Source organism: Callithrix jacchus, chromosome 1 (genome assembly GCF_049354715.1).
Source record: "Callithrix jacchus isolate 240 chromosome 1, calJac240_pri, whole genome shotgun sequence".
NCBI classification, from domain to species: Eukaryota; Metazoa; Chordata; class Mammalia; order Primates; family Cebidae; genus Callithrix; species Callithrix jacchus.
In genome coordinates this window covers 207,029,129-207,044,844 of record NC_133502.1, presented here as the reverse complement: position 1 = coordinate 207,044,844, position 15,716 = coordinate 207,029,129, and the positions used below count along the sequence as shown (strand labels likewise).

At 49.1% G+C, this 15,716-nt stretch overlaps 2 protein-coding genes, 3 non-coding genes and 1 pseudogene across 23 annotated transcripts in view; 2 read left to right on the top strand and 4 right to left on the bottom strand.

The window, feature by feature from the left end:
* Positions 1 to 15,716, top strand: part of LOC100387845 (uncharacterized) — a 226,702-nt gene that overhangs the window by 175,400 nt on the left and 35,586 nt on the right. The window lies entirely within an intron of this gene.
* On the bottom strand, positions 4,631 to 8,563 carry LOC103793262 (large ribosomal subunit protein uL3-like; annotated as a pseudogene). Its single transcript, XR_001912351.4, has 6 exons — positions 7,066 to 8,563; positions 6,396 to 6,556; positions 5,832 to 5,932; positions 5,397 to 5,492; positions 4,935 to 5,054; positions 4,631 to 4,731 (listed from the first exon to the last, which is right to left on the bottom strand). The product of XR_001912351.4 is annotated as a large ribosomal subunit protein uL3-like (transcript).
* LOC118148448 (small nucleolar RNA U83B) lies at positions 5,594 to 5,685 on the bottom strand. The gene has a single exon (XR_004735261.1). It is a non-coding gene; the product is annotated as a small nucleolar RNA U83B (small nucleolar RNA).
* LOC118148443 (small nucleolar RNA U83B) lies at positions 6,911 to 7,005 on the bottom strand. Its single transcript, XR_004735255.1, has one exon. It is a non-coding gene; the product is annotated as a small nucleolar RNA U83B (small nucleolar RNA).
* LOC118148464 (small nucleolar RNA U82P) lies at positions 8,143 to 8,197 on the bottom strand. The gene has a single exon (XR_004735279.1). It is a non-coding gene; the product is annotated as a small nucleolar RNA U82P (small nucleolar RNA).
* Positions 8,629 to 15,716, top strand: part of LOC144578055 (uncharacterized) — a 31,728-nt gene continuing 24,640 nt past the window's right edge. For both annotated transcript variants that reach the window (XM_078339772.1, XM_078339767.1), the window contains exons 1-3: positions 8,629 to 8,920; positions 13,276 to 13,382; positions 14,794 to 14,996. The gene's annotated coding sequence lies outside the window, so the exon portion shown is untranslated. The remainder of the gene's footprint in view (positions 8,921 to 13,275; positions 13,383 to 14,793; positions 14,997 to 15,716) is intronic.

The window sequence follows — 15,716 nt, the reverse complement described above, 5'->3', positions numbered from 1 at the left end:
CCCCCCCCCCACCACCTTGGCCTCCCAAAGTGCTGGGATTATAGGTGTGAGCCGCTGTGCCCAGCCAAGACAGGTGTCCCAACACTGGGAAGAGGCTAGCCAGGAGCCACCCTCGGACAATTCTCTTCCAGGCACCACACCAGGATTGCAGACAGGGACACCAAGACACACCCGGGAGGAAGGATGACTCTGATGGTCCCGCATGGCTGAGGCACAGCAGCCTGGGATGAGCTGGCAGGCTGCAGCCGCCTAGTGAAGAGCCTTGAATGCCTGATACTTAGTTGGTGCTTAATAAGGGTTGGTAATGGTGATGTATGAATACAATTGACCCTCAAGCCTGGGCACAGTGGCTCAAGCCTGTCATGTTAGTACTTTGCGAGGCTGAGGCGGGCAAATCACCTGAGGTCAGGAGTTCGAGACCAGCCTGGCCAACGTCGTAAAACCCCATCTACTAAAAGTACAAAAAAATTAGCTGGGTATTCTGGCAGTCACCTGTAATTCAGCTACTCAGGAGGCTGAGGCAAGAGAATTGCTTGAACCTGGGAGTCGGAGGTTGCAGTGAGCCAAGATCATGCCATTGCAATCCAGCCTGGGTGACAGAGCGGGAATCCATCTCAAAAAAAAAATACAGTTGACGCTTGAATAACATGGGTTTGGACTTCAAGGGTCCACTTCTGTTGTTGTTTTTTTTTATTTTTATTTTTGAGATGGAGTCTTGCTCTTGTCGCCCAGGGTGCAGTGCAATGGCATAATCTCGGCTCACTGAAACCTCTGCCTCCTGGGTTCAAGCAATTCTTCTGCCTCAGCCTCCTGAGTAGATGAAAGGACAGGCATGTGCCACTATGCCCAGCTAATTTTGTATTTTTTAAGTGGAAATGGGGTTTCACCATGTTGGTCAGGCTGGTCTCGAACTCCTGACCTCAGGTGATCCACCAATGACCCACTTCTATGCAGATTTTTTTCGCCTCTGCCACTCCTGAGACTGTAAGACCTCCCCATTCCTTTTCTTCCTCCTCAACCTACTCAACGTGAAGACGATGAGGATGAAGACCTTTATGATGAGTCACTTCCACTTAATGAAGATCAACTATACTTTCTATTTCTTAAGGTTTTATTTTTTCTCCTTTTCTTTTTAGAGACAGAGTCTCACCCTGTTGCCCAGGCTGGAGTGCAGTGGTACAATCATAGCTCACTACAGCTCGAGGATAGGGAGGGCTACAGTAATTTCCTGCCTCCTGTGAGGTTTGCACCAGACCTCTCTCCTATCGGTGGCCTGGCCTGGGCTCCTGAGACTGCTCCTGAAAGGGAAGGAGGACAGGCGCAGTGGTTCTCGCCTATAATCCCAGCACTTTGGGAGGCTAAGATGGGTAGATCACCTGAGGTCAGGAGTTTGAGACCGGCCCAGCCAATATGGCAAAACCCTGTCTCTACTAAAAATACAGAAATTAGCTGGATGTGGTGGTGGGAGCCTGTAATCTCAGCTACATGAGAAGCTGAGGCAGGAGAATCACTTGAACCCAAGAGGCAGAGGTTGCAGCGAGCCCCAAGATTGCGCCACTGCACATTCCAGCCTGAGCAACAGAGTGAGACTCTGCTTCAGAAAAAAAAGAAAAGGGAAGGGGACTTTGGGCTCCTGGGAACTGGCCAGGAGACAGGGCAGGGGGACCGCCAGAAGCTCCAGCAAGTAGCTGCGTTCTCACCTGGAGGAGGGTGGGCTGCCAGCTGCATGGGACTGAGCCCTCTGGGCAGGGGATAGAGGTGGAGCAGCAGAGCCCTCACCAGCAAGGCCATCAGTGAAGATCCAGGCTCTCTAGAGAGCACTTTGCGGCGAGCCCACAAGGTGGTGGCCAGCCACCCACCCCTCCACACCCCTTGGCCATCCCCAGGTGAGCTAAGTCCCTGGCTCCATCACACCTTTTAAGGCAAAGGCAGCTCCCGCCACCACCTCCCTGTTCCCACTTGCTCAGAAATTCCCAGAAGTTATTTTTCCTTTTTTTCAGGAGGAATAGAATGGGACTCCTTGTTCTGTCACCGTAGGCTTCCGGCAAGGCCTGTCTAGGGGTTCTGGTGAAAGAAAAGTGACAGGAAGCGCATGCCAGCAGGCACTTGGAGATGCACCCTCAGTGACATGCACAGGCACGACGGCCACCCCACCCACCACAGGCCTCTCCTGGGGACAGCCAGGCACTCACACAGCACAGACAAGGCCTAGGGACATGGGGACCCCCAACAAACACACTCCATGCTGGAGACAGGAGATCCAGGTGAGAATGAGGCAGGCACAGGCACAACCCATAGCATAAAGCCCCTCCCCCCAGCTCATACCTGAGCCCAGGAGCCTCAGGGATTTCGCACTGTTCCCTGCCGCGAGTGTTCCAGCACAGGGCTCTGTGGGTAGGACCCTTGACACCCTTCACATAGCAGAGAGGCCTCCCCTACCCCACCCACATGACTCCATCCCAGTGACCTGTTTTATTTCCTCAGAGCCATCATCAGCTCTAAACTGCCTTGCTTTTTTCTTGAGATAAGATCTCGCTCCATCACCCAGGCTGGAGGGCAGTGGCGCAATCATGGCTCACTGCAGCCTTGACCTCCTGGGCTCAAGAGATCCTCCCGTATCAGCCTCCCAAAGTGCTGGGATTACAGGCTTGAGCCACCACACATGGCAGGCAAGAAAGAGGGGCTATGGGGCTGTCAACAGCAAAGGCTCAGCCCCAAGTCAAACCAGGCTGCCCATAAGAAAGGCTTTCTGTGCACTTGGGCACGTGAACAGGTATGGGTGTGATGCGAGCCTCCACCTGTGACGTGCAGGTGTGTCCTGAGCTTGGAAGCAGACAGACTACCCCTAGGGGCCTTTGTTCTTTGCATCGTGTCATCCCAACCATACCCACAACCGGGTACAGAGCCCTGGACAGGCAGCAAGGCCCGGCCGGGATATGTCAGACCAGCAAAGCCTTTCCTACTTGGGCTGGGTGGGTAGCGGGGCTCTAAGTCCAGCCTAAGGGATAGGGAAGGGAGAGGACAGGCTGGGACCCCTGCCCACTCAGCATTCCCATCAGGACCAGATCATACCAGGGAGACAAGAGGCAGCATCCAGAAGACCAGACAACCAGATCTCAAACCCGGACCTTGGGACACTAGGTTGTAAGCCACTCCCGTGACTGCAGGGCATCCTGGGACCCTGCTCAATTCGCAACCCCTGGCAGGGCCCTCTTGCAGGGCAGGTGCCACACACCCCCTGGTGGCTCTAACCTGAAGTGCAGCTCGACACCCAGGCCCAGGCTGCAGTCAAGGATGGGAGGGGCTGCAGGAAGGAGGGTTCCGCCTTGAGGCCAACTCCAAGCTAAGCTCAGAAGGGGCTGGAGACATGCAGGATGGACAGACACATGGGGGAGGTTCCTGTTGCACACAACTGACCCGCCCCTGCCTCAGGACCCACAGGGTACTTACCCCCTCTGCACCTTGAGAACTTTTTGACACTGTAGTGCTTCACCACACACCCTCACATCCACAGGTAAACAGCAACTATCTCCCGAAGTCCGGGTACCACACCCCCTTCTCCCCAGCCCACAGGCACACCCAGCTACTGGAAAGCCATCCATATAAGCATTTAGGCACGCATGACACGGGCCTGCCGGACACTGCTGGATGGTCAGCTGCTGCAGCTGCGGGCTCTTACCAACAAGCAGCTTAGTGGGGCTGGAGAACAGCACAGCGCCCTGCACACAGCCACAGCAGCTGAGGCCGAGGGATCAGCTTTGATGGCATCGCAAGGGCACTCGTATTCCACACCCTGTCCTGGTAGAGCCTAGATGCAGCAAACACGGGGTGAGCCAAGTGGGTCCAAGAGCCGGGGCCTGTGCTGGGCTTCACTGAGCTCACCAGGCTTCAGGCCAGCTCACAGGGGCCAGCCCAGGGCCTGGAGGCTTCCTTCAGCTTCACATCCTGGGCTTGAGACTGAGGGCGCAGGCACTCAACATGGGGTGGGGTACAGGGGCCATCTCCAGTCGTAACAAGGACTGCACCAGCCAAGTTCCAGAAAGCAGACCCCAGCCCAGAAGGGACACAGCCCTGACAGGTTCCAACTAGGCTTCCAGCTGGCTGAGCCTGGGCAAGTTACTTCACCTCTGTGTGCCTGTGCTCATGTTCTCCCAGTACCAGACTTTGGGTGCACAGATTACAAAAGAACCTGAACAAGCCTTAACTGGAAGCCACCCTTCCCTGGATTAATTTAAAAGCAAATTAGCTTTTCAGACAAGGAACAGACGCAGGGTCTGCGTGCACATCAGCAAAGGCGCCGGAGAACACCTAGTACTCCTTGTCTCCTTCCCCTCTCCATAGGACTGGCATCACTGGAGCTGTGCAAATAGCAGAGACCCAACTGCCTCGCCCAGGTGACAAACATTTGCACAATGGCTGCTGTTCGAGGCTGGCTTTCTACAGCTCAGCGGCAGAACTAGGCCGCTTTTACCTCCCTCCAGGGACTGAGGGTGGGGACAGAGTGGGATGTCAGAGGGTAACCAGTGTAGCTACTGAAAGGAGGGCAGTGGCCTTGGGGAGCACAAGGCACCTTGGAGGGCCCCATCTGCCTCCCCAGTCCCAGCTGCTCTCCTGGAGAAACAAGCAGATGTCAGTGGAAAGTAACTTTTATTGAGACCCCACCAGCTGCAAAATGTGTTCCTGGCATTAAGCTCCTTCTTCCTTTGCAATTGGGTCTTTCTTGAGTGGTCCCTGTTGGGGGGAGGGGCAGTGGTTAGAGGTAGAAGGTTCAGGCCAGCAGATGCCCACTCTACAGGGGACCCAGACTCTGGGCCAGGCTCCATAGTCCCGAGAGGTCCAAGGCATAAAGACCACCCTCCACCCCACCAGGGGCCAAAAGCAGGCAGATGACCAAGCCACCCATCCAGTGAGGGAAGCAGGCAGGAGGTGCTCACCATGAACGCTTTCTTCTCCTCCATGGTCTGGAAGCGGCCATGGCCAAACTTAGAGGTGCTGTCAATGAACTTAAGGTCAATTTTCTCCAGAGCCCGCCGCTTGGTCTGCACCAGCAAGGACTGTGGGCCAAGAAGGGAAGTGGTTTAGGATTACAAGGAGCCAGGCTTTCCTTAGCCCTTGGTTAACAGTACCCCTGCATCTGGGAAGCCACAGGATCACTTCAGCCTCCAAGAGCCCTCCCCCACTGCCAGGCCAATGAGAACACACTCAAAAGAAGCAAACAGCCCAGCAAGTCCGGACTAGGAATTTCCTCATCCCAGGACTTCAAAGGTAGTGTGAAAGGACTGCCAACACCCTCTCCTTCCTTTCAACACTCCCGCCACAGGGCCACCAGCATCTGTGGCCTTGTATCCTCCTCCCTCCACTGGAGGCCCCCTACAACCAGGCAGGGCCCGCCTCACCTTGCGGAGGGTGAGCACTCGCTTCTTGGTTCCCACCACACAGCCTTTCAGCATGACAGAGTCATTGGTCACTTCACCATAGTGGACAAAGCCACCCTGGAAAACAAGACCACTGGATCAGCACAGGGCCCGCACTAGGCACAAGAGGGGATTGTGCAAGGATGACCCCTCCGGGTTCAGACCCTCCTGACCACAGGGCTGTTCTCAGAAGCAAGGCAACAAGAATGGGTCCGCAGTCTGTCTCAGGCGCTGTGCCCAGCGCACATTCCAGGCCTCATCACTGAGCAGCTGAGCCCGAGACTCCACTGCTCACCAGCCAACCCCAACTGGTGGACTCAGCGACACATTGCTATTTGCACGGTACACAGCTAGGTGCTGTGCCAGCTTCCGTTAACCTGCTAACAGGCCCTTGGAAGCAGAACACCCGTTACTTACCAGAGGGTTGATGCTGTTGTCAGAAGGTCATAGTCGGTGGAGGCATTGTTCTTGATCAGCTTGCCGTCCTTGATAAGGTAGCCCTGGCCGATCTTATAGATCTGAATGAACAAGAAGGGTGTCAGGCTGGGGGCATTAGGGACAAATAACCCAGACATGCCAGTGGGGCAACATGCAAAACACTCTATAGGAAGGCAGCTGAGGCCTCAGTCCCAGCCTTGGGGTATTCCAATTTCAGAGCAAAAAGGTGGCCGGCCCTCCAGGTTCCCTTCTGTCACGTGGCTAGGCTAAAACTAAAGGTCCTGCTGTACAACGCAGGAGGCCTCTTTCCCCCTGGTGGTGGGACCAGACACCAGTACGTCTAGTATCTCCAGCCACACCAACCATCAGCCCACCACAGCCGCTTTACAGGATGGCACCTTACAAATCACTCGAGCCAGAACTGACCCGAGACACAGCCACTGACCTCTACATGATGCTCATGAGTCAATGAAGCAGTGCTGACACAGAAACCCCAATCGCGGGGTCATCTCCCACCCCAGGGAGCCACTCTCAGAACCTCACCTTCTTGTTGATCTCAGTGCGGTGATGGTAGCCTTTCTGCCCAGCACGTGCCACAGAGAAGGCCACACGGGCAGGATGCCATGCCCCAATACAGGCCACCTTGCGCAGGCCTCGGTGGGTCTTGCGGGGCGGCTTCTTGGTGTGCCAACGACTGGTGACCCCTGGAATGGATGCATATTACTGCACCTCAGCACCCAGCACCTCCCACTGACCTCTTCCCTGCTGGCTCAACAATCACCAACCATGGCTGGGTCATCTGAAGGATAGCGATGGGATTATTTTGTGTGCATTACCCGCAGGTCTCCCCTGTCAAGCTGGATAGGCTCTGGGGTATAACTGAACTGGGTTTGTGAATGGGTGTTTTCAAGGCATCTGTTAAAGTTCCCATCAGCAGGGAGTGACATAACGCCAAGTTCCCCTTTGCAGTTATCAGTCAGCTACGAAGAGCAAAGGGTGCAGGGACATGGTAAGGTGTCTGCCGGCCCTCCGCTATCCCAGCCACTCCTGAACACAAGGCTGTTCTCAGAAGGAAGGCAGTAGAGAATGGTTCCACAGTGTCTGATTCGGGCGCTGTGCCCAGCGTGCACTCTGAGCCTCATCACCGAACAGCTGGGCCTGAAACCACGTCTCCCCCAGGTTAGGACACAACACAAGCCACTGAAAAGCTCACCTCTGTAGCCTTTGCCCTTGGTCACCCCGATCACGTCAATCATCTCGTCCTGCCCAAACACTTGGTTCACAGGTACCTGCTGCTCCAGCCTCTCGCGGGCCCAGTCCAGCTTCTCGGACACGGTGCCTCCATTCACCTGGATCTCCATCAGGTGGGCCTTTTTCTGGCGCAGAGGAAGCAGGCGCATCTAGGAGGAAGTGGGCACAGCTCAGCTCCAGCTGCCAGCGCTCCTCCCACAGTAGAGGACTGCAGCTCCACACGTCTGATGCCAAGCACATGGCAAAAAGAAGCCAACTCTCAACAAGTCACTCAACCTCACCAAGACGAAGGAACTTCCATTTCTGCCAACAGTAACAACTTCATTTTGGCTTCTGGTGCCTGAGTTGTCAGGATGAGCCAACGGGGCCCACACGACAGGCAAACAACCAGTTCCCGGCACCTGCCAGCCCCGTGCTCCTGTGGCTGTCCTTCTGGTCAGTTCCTTTGGCATATTGCAGTGGTTTTACCAAAGCCACTTACACTTGCCCTAGTGACAAGCCTGCTTTTTGAGAGCACAAGCTCTGGGTAAGAAAATGCATTTAAGCATAAAGCTTTTGCTTCAGGACAGCCTGGCAGCGTCCTGACAGAACTGCAGGTGGGCAGGCACTCTGTTATCTGTGATGGCCCTCACCACAGGGGGCTGGACTGAGCACTGGAAATTGGCCAGGATAACAGACAGCCAGAGGCACCTACTCTAACCGAGTCGATAAAGGGCCTGCTCAGCACACAAGCCAGGGTTCAAGGAGAGCAGCCAGCACCTTTCAGTCAGGCATTTCAGTGTACTGGGGAGTCACCAGTTGAGTCAAGCAGTTGAATTTTAAAGGGGGATGCCTCCCTTGCTAAGGACCAGTAAGGACACAGTGCCCTCTCCTGGCAAGGGAGAAGCCTACCCACAAGATCACATAGGTCAACTCCACACAGTGGCAGGCTTCTTGGCAGTATTTCTTCATGCTGCTGAAGTCCTTCTCCAGCTGCTTCTTGCCATCCTCATCCTGCCATTTCTTGCAGTACTTGGTGAAAGCCTTCTTAGATTTATGCCTTCAGGAGCAGAGCAGAGTTGGGGAGGGGGCCGGGTGCAGGCCTTCATCACCCCTGAGGGGTGAGCCCCCAGCTTTCCGTGGTTCTAAGGGTCCCCTCTGCAGAGGGACCAGGGAGCCCGCCCTGCATCCTCAGGCGCCGCGCTTGAGGGACCCCACAGCTCCGGCCAGGCCGCTTCCTTTGCGGATCGTGAAGCTGAGGTCCAGAGGAGGGCGGGGGCAGGTCCTGGAAGCTCCCCAGGCAAAGGGAGCCGAGCTCGAGGCTGGGGTCACAGGGCTCCACTCCTGTGATCTCTAGGGCCCTAGAGCCGGGAGGAGAGACTGTGGTGGGGGGGCTTTCGTCCACTGCTGGGGCTGGGCAGAGGCTCAGCCTGCGCCGCAACGCGAAGTTGCTTCTGCGCAGTCTGAGCCGCGGCCCCTTTAAGAAGGTGTGGTGCTTCAGCCAGTCGCTAGGGACGCTGCCGGCGTGCGCGCCTCTACGGAAGCCGAGACGGCGCTTTCCGCGGGGCCCGGGCAGAAGCCGCGGCGTGGTTGAAGCGAACGGAAGCTGCGGCGATGTGGTCGGAGCGAGCTAAAGCGGCGGCCAGAGTCTGGGGCTTAGTCCTAGTGGGCAGAAGCGCAGTCGACGTCGCACCGAGCAGAAGCGACCGCGCGGTCCCAGCCGGCAAAAGCGGAGGCCGCGTCCCAGCGAACAGAAGCGGCGGCGTCCAGAAGCGGCGAGCTTCGGAGAAGCAGTGGTGGCTTCCCTGTGATGGACGAGCAGGAGGGACGCTTCCGCGGTAAGTGGCGGGGCATGGACCTCCCCGGGAACCCTCCGGGCCCCCCTGCTCCTTCCCCACCGCTCGCTTTTGGGCCCTGACTCCTTGTGGGCATCTGGGCCCCAGTAGTCTGCGTGGCGGTGGTTGTGGGGTCCTGGCCGCCCCAGCGTGCGCACCCTGGCCGGGAACGGTGTGCGACCCGCGTCCAGCCTATAGGAGCACCTGGCCCAGAGGCCGCGGTGAAGCGCGGGACCTGGGAACCTCCGAGCCCCCGGCCCTCTGAGCTGAGGTCCAGGGTTATTTTGATGTTTCAGGACCTTAAGAGAGAGACCTCGCTAGAACCCAATAGAACAGGTGACATTTGTAGTGTGAATTCTTTGAGGAGTCTCCAGGTAGTTCGCTGTTTTCCGTAGTGTCTATTCTGATTTTCATTTACAGTGTATGAGTTCCCTTTTCTCCAAAACCATACCCGTGTTCCTTTTTTTTTTTTTTTTCCCTTTGGAGACAATCTCGTTCTGCCCCGGCCGGAGTGCAGTGGTGCCATCTGGCCTCACTGCAACCTGCGCTCCCAGGTTCAAGCAATTTTCCTGTCTCAGCCTCCTGAGTAGCTGGGACTACAGGGGCCCGCCACCACGCCAGGCTAATTTTTGTATCAGTAGTAAAGACGGGGTTTCTCCATATTGATCAGGCTGGTCTCCAACTCTTGACCTCAGGTGATCTGCTGCTTCGGACTCCCAAAAGTTCTGGGATGACTGGCGTAAGCCACCAAGCCTGGCCTCTCCTATTTTTTTTTTTTAAACCCTTTATGCATATATTCATTAGAAAATTATAGTCGCACATATATCATAGATATTCTGAGAGCTTAACATTCATAGACATTAAAAATTTGTGGGTGTTTATGGAATTTATGGATACAAGTTTGTTATGATATCACTTAATGCACTTTAAAAACACCCTACTTGTATACCCATTAAACAGTAATTTTCCATTTTACCATCTTCCTGGCTCCTGGCAACCACCATTCTATTTTTTCTCTATGGTTTTGACTCTCTAAGTATTTCATATAAGTAGAATTTGTTTATAGTATTTGTCTTTTTGTGACTGGCTTATTTCATTTAGCGTAATGTCCTCAAGGTTCTTGCATGTTGTAGTGTAGTAGCATATGTCAACATTTTCTTCTTTTGTAAGGCTGAATAATATTCAATTGTATGTATATACTATGTTGTGCTTATTCACTTATCCACTGATGGACTTGGATTGCTTCCTTGTTTTAGCAATTGTGAATAATGTTGCTATGGTTGTGGGTATACAGATAGGTCTCTTCATAACCCTACTTTCAGTTCTTTCAAGGATAGACTCAAAAGTGGAATTGTTGGATCATTTGGTGATTCTATTTTTAATTTCTTAAGGAGCTACCATACTGTTTTCCACAGTGTTGTACGATTTTACATTTCCAGCAACAGAACAAAGATCCCAATTTCTTCACCTCCCTGCCAACACTTGTGATTATCTGTTTTTTTGATAGTAGGCATTCTAATGGGTGTGAAGTATTATCTCATTGTAGGTTTGATTTGCATTTCCCTAAGGATTAATGTTGTTGAGCATGTTTTTATATGCTTATTTTATATCTTTTGGAGAATTTTGATTCTAGTTCTTTGCCCATTTTAAAATTAGGCATTTTGTTGTTACTGAGTTTTAGGAGTTTTCTATATATTCTGGATATCAGTCCTTTAACAGATAAATGATTTGCAAATATTTTCTCCCATTCTGTGGGCTGCCCTTTTACTCTGTTCATAGGGTCCTTTGATGCACACAATTTTAAAATTATCATTAAGTTTGATTTGTCTAATTTTTTCTTTTGTTGCCTGTGCCTATAGTGTCAAATTCCAAAAATCTTTGCCAAATCCAGGGTTGTAAAACTTTCACCCTGTGTTTTCTTCTAAAAGTTTTATAATTTGTGGTCTTGCATTAGGTCCTTGATCCATTTTGATTTAATGTCTGTACATAGCGTTCTTCATTCTTTCTTCAATGAATTTGTTCAGCTTTATTCTTTTGCATGTGGACATTCAGTTCTCCTAGCCCTGTTTGTTGAAAAGACTGTTTTTCCCTCATTAAATGGTGTTGACATCCTTGTCAAAACTCATTTGACCATTATCTGATGATTTACTTCTGAGCTCTCTATTCTAGTCTATTGGTCTTGATATCTGTCTTTATGCCAGTGCACACTGTTTTGAATACTGTAGCATAGTAGTAAGTTTTGAAATTAGGATATGTGAGTCCTCCAGCCTTGTTATTTTTTCAATTTTGTTTTGGGTATTTCAGAGACTATGGATGAGTTTTAGGATGGATTTTGCTATTTCTGCAAAGAATTTCATTGAGATTTTGATAGGGATTGCATTGACTCTGCACATTGCCTTCGGTGGTATTGACATCTTAACAATATTAAGTCTTCTAATCCATTAATGTGGGAGGTGTTTCCATTTCCTCATGTTTTTATTGTCTTTTAGTAATGTTTTGTAGTATCTGTTGTACAAATCTTTCACCTCGTTGGTTAAGTTAATGCCTAGGTATTTTATTCTTTTTTTTTTTAAATTTTTTATTGCATTTTAGGTTTGGGGGGTACATGTGCAGAACATGCAAGACAGTTGCATAGGTACACACATGGCAGTGTGTTTTGCTTCCTTTCTCCCCTTCACCCACATTTGGCATTTCTCCCCAGGCTATCCCTCCCCACCTCCCCCTCCCGCTGGCCCTCCCCTTTTCCCCCCAATAGACCCCGGTGTTTAGTACTCCCCTCCCTGTGTCCATGTGTTCTCATTTTTCATCACCCGCCTATGAGTGAGAATATGCGGTGTTTCATTTTCTGTTCTTGTGTCAGTTTGCTGAGAGTGATGTTCTCCAGATTCATCCATGTCCCTACAAATGACAGAAACTCATCATTTCTGATTGCTGCATAATATTCCATAGTGTATATGGAATCAACCCAAATGCCCATCGATGATAGACTGGATTGGGAAAATGTGGCCTCTCCTATTTTTAAATAACTTTCTAGGAATATTCAATAAGTGTGAGATTATCAGTGTGTGGGTTTCAATTAAACCACACACAGTTAATTAACTTTGTTGGATAGTTAATTTTGAGGACCTTTTATCTGTTGTTCGATTTTCTGTCGCGGAATTGTCTGTTCAGGTCCTTTGCGAAATATTAGATTCTTTTGCTACTTTGTAGTGTTTTTTTGTGTACACCTTAGATGACAACTCATGAATTACATGATTACCTGAAATTTTTGCCTAATCTATAGGATGCTTTTTTAATTTGGAAGGTAGTTTCTTTGCCGTGCAGAAACTTTTCAGGTTGATGTAGTCCATGTTTATTTTTGCGTTTTATGCATGTAATTAGGTCACCCATATAAGAAAATACTTATCAGTGACAAAGCATTTAATTGTCAAGGAGGTTTTTCTCCCAGGGTGTTTGTTTCTTTCTCTCTTTGCAAAGGTGAGCAGAGAGTCAAGTGACCCAGAATACATGCTCAACCTGTGTTTTAGTTAAAAACATTTTGTGCTTTATGGTCTTTTGTTCTGGTCTTCGGGGTTTTTTTTGGTTTGTTTTTTTGCTGGGAGGGGGTTTGATTTTCATATACCATGTAAAATCAGGGTCCTGTTTCTCTCTTCTGCATTCAGTTAACATTTTTCTCAAGGGTATTCATTGAGCAGACTCTGCCTGCCACACTGCGGTGGTCTTTATCAAAGTGAGTTGACTATGTTCATATTTGCGTTGATCTTGTTTTGGCCTCCCCATTTTCATCCACAATTCTAGGTATTGTTTTTATCCAGGTACCATATATGTGCTGCATGACTGCAGCTTGGCAGTGTGATTTAATATCGAGGATTGTGGGTCCTCACTTTGATTGTATTTCTCAGAATTCCTTTAGATATGAATTGCTTTTATGGTTCCCTGTGATTTTTAGTAATATGTATTTATTTCTGTTAACTTTTTTTTCACAACATAAAGGTGCATAATTAGGGGTACATTTTCACACGTATAGATTGGGTAATGAACAAATCAGGGTACTTAGGATCTCTGTTCCCTCATAAGGTATTATTTTTCTGTGGCGAGAACACATAAAATTCTCCTTTCTTGTTCTTTTGAAAAATATAATATCGTTAACTCCGGTCACCAGGCTGAGAAGGAGAACACTCAGTTTGATTCCTTTAAAGTTAAGATAACTTTGCTTCCATAACCAATCCTACTCCCCCTCTGTCTCCCAGACCCTGGTAACCAATATTGTGCTTTTTACCTCTTTAAGAGAGACATCTTAAGATTCAGTGTTTGTCTTTCTTGGCCCAGCTCATTATGTTTAACATAATGTTTTCCAGGTTCATCTGGGTTGCTCCACATGACACTGTTTCATCATTTCGGTGGCCGAAGAATATTTCGTAGTGTATGCACACGAGAGTTTCTTGATCCCGTTGTGGATGGACGGGTAGGTAGAATGTATACCCAGTAGTGGGAATGCTAGCTGGTATGCTGTTTTTCCTTTCTTCTTTGCAGGACCCCCAACTGTTTACAGCGTTAATACTAATTTACGTTTCCACAAACAGTTCCCCTTTGTGGAAATTCATACTAGAAGTTGTCTTTTTAAATATTTTAATCGGTTTGTAATGTTCATTCTAGTTGGAGTGAGATAAGATCTGAGTGTGGTTTTGATCTTCATTTTTCTCGTGCATAGTAACGGTAACCACATTTTTGCAAATGTTGCATCAGTTTCTTGTCTGCACAAATATCTCTTCAGGTTATTTGGTTTGGTTATTTTTGTCCTTTTTTTTTTGGCCAGCCGGTAGTGTTACTGGCTTGTACCTTTTCAAAAATAACCTCTTATCCAACTGAATGTTTGCCCAAACATTTCTTACAGTTTTTAGTGTGCTTTTTCATTTTGTTCATTGTTTGTTAGATACAAACTCTTCAGTGTGACGTGGCCCCACATGTGTATGATTTCTTGGTTAGCTGTGCTGTTGGTTAATAATGAAGAAAAAACTCAATCACTACCAAAGTAGTCCATTGTCCACGATTTTCTTTTCCTTGTATTTTTGTTTTTGCAAATCATGAGCATACATCCCAAGTTGCAATAAATATCCGCACACCGAGGTTGTCTTTATAGGAGCTTTATGGTTGCAAGTTTTGTGTATAATCTTTAATCCTTTTTAGTTGATTATTGTGTATTTCATACCATGAGAGTCCTGTAGTATTCTTTTGCATATGGATACCTAGTTTTGAAAACCTTCCCCATTGTGTCAGTTTGGTAGTGTTTTGAAAAAATGTATTCACTCTATATAAATTTCTGTTTATTATTAAGCACCCTCATTTTGCTCACTGGTCTGTGTTTCTCTGTGTTTACCAGTAGCATATGGGTTGGTTAGGGATTTTCATTTAATTAGAACTCAGGGAATGTGATACATGCCACATGGTTTGTGTTTCTCAGGGTAACTGTGGAAATTCAGGGTGTTTCCCATTTCCATATAAATTTTGGCATTGTTTTCTTTATATATATGTTAAAACACCATTTGCCATATATAAATGTATATAATTAGAGGGTACAGGGAAGATTTTGATACATGTGTATTCTGAGTAATGATCAAATTGGGTTATTTAGCATCTCTTCACCTCGTATAGTTATGATTTTTTTTTGTGGTAACAACATTCAGAATATTTTCTTCTAGCTACTTTGAGACATATGATACGTTTGTGTTAAGGCCAGTCACCCTGCTGTGGAATAGAAGACCAGAATTGATTGCTCTCATCTGAGGGGAAGTTTTTACCCATTACTGATTCCTTCCCAGACCCTCTCCATCTTCCTAGTGACCTCTAGTAACCCCTATTGAACTTTCTGCTTGTAGGAGATGAAGACATTTTCAGTCTGCATGCCTGAGATCGTGTGGAATGGGACTTTCTCTACCAGGCTCATCCGTTGGACCTGATGTTCTCCAGGTTTCTTCATGTGGCTGCAGATGGCAGGATTTCCCAGAGCTTTATGGCTGGAACATACTCCATGGTGTATCTGTACAGCAGTTTCTTCATCCCTGCAGCTGTGGGTGGACAGGTAGGTTGGTTTGGTACTTTGGCCACAGTTACAAGTGCTTCAGTACCAATGGAAGGCAGATAGCTCTCTTCAGCCCAGGGATTTCAACTGCTTTAAATGTGGAACCAGTGGTGGGGCTGCCAGCTGACATGGTAGTTGTACCGTGAAGTTTTTCAGGAACCTCTTGCTGTTTCTCAGTGTGTGTATTCTAGTTTACGTCTCACCAATAGTGTTGAAGAGGTTACCTTTCTGTAAGTCTACACTGGCTGGCACCTTCCAAAATTTGTGTTTTGTTTTTGGTAGTATTCATAGCGAGTGGAAGGAGATGGAATCTTAGCATGGTTTTCATGGACATTTTTGTGAGTATTAGTGATGTGGAGAAAGTCATTTGAGAAATCCCCACGTTGCTTTCCATGGTGTCTGAACTGGTTTGCATTTGCACCAGCAGCAGAGCAGCGTCCCTGTCCTCTGCCTCGCCTGCATTCGTTCTTGTGGACTGTATCCTAATCGTCATTCTGGCCAGTGTGAAATACTATCTCGTGGGCCTTTTGCTTTGCCTCTTTCTGATGCTGACTGAGGCAGAGAAGTGTTGTCATGTCTGTTGGTTGCTGTAAGCCTTCTTTCGAGGCGCGTGTTTTCATGCCCCTTGCCCTTTCTTCATTGAGTTTTTGTTTTCCTGGTTTATTTGCTTAACATCTTTAAGGTGGATCCGGGATATTAGCCTTCATCAGATGCACGTGT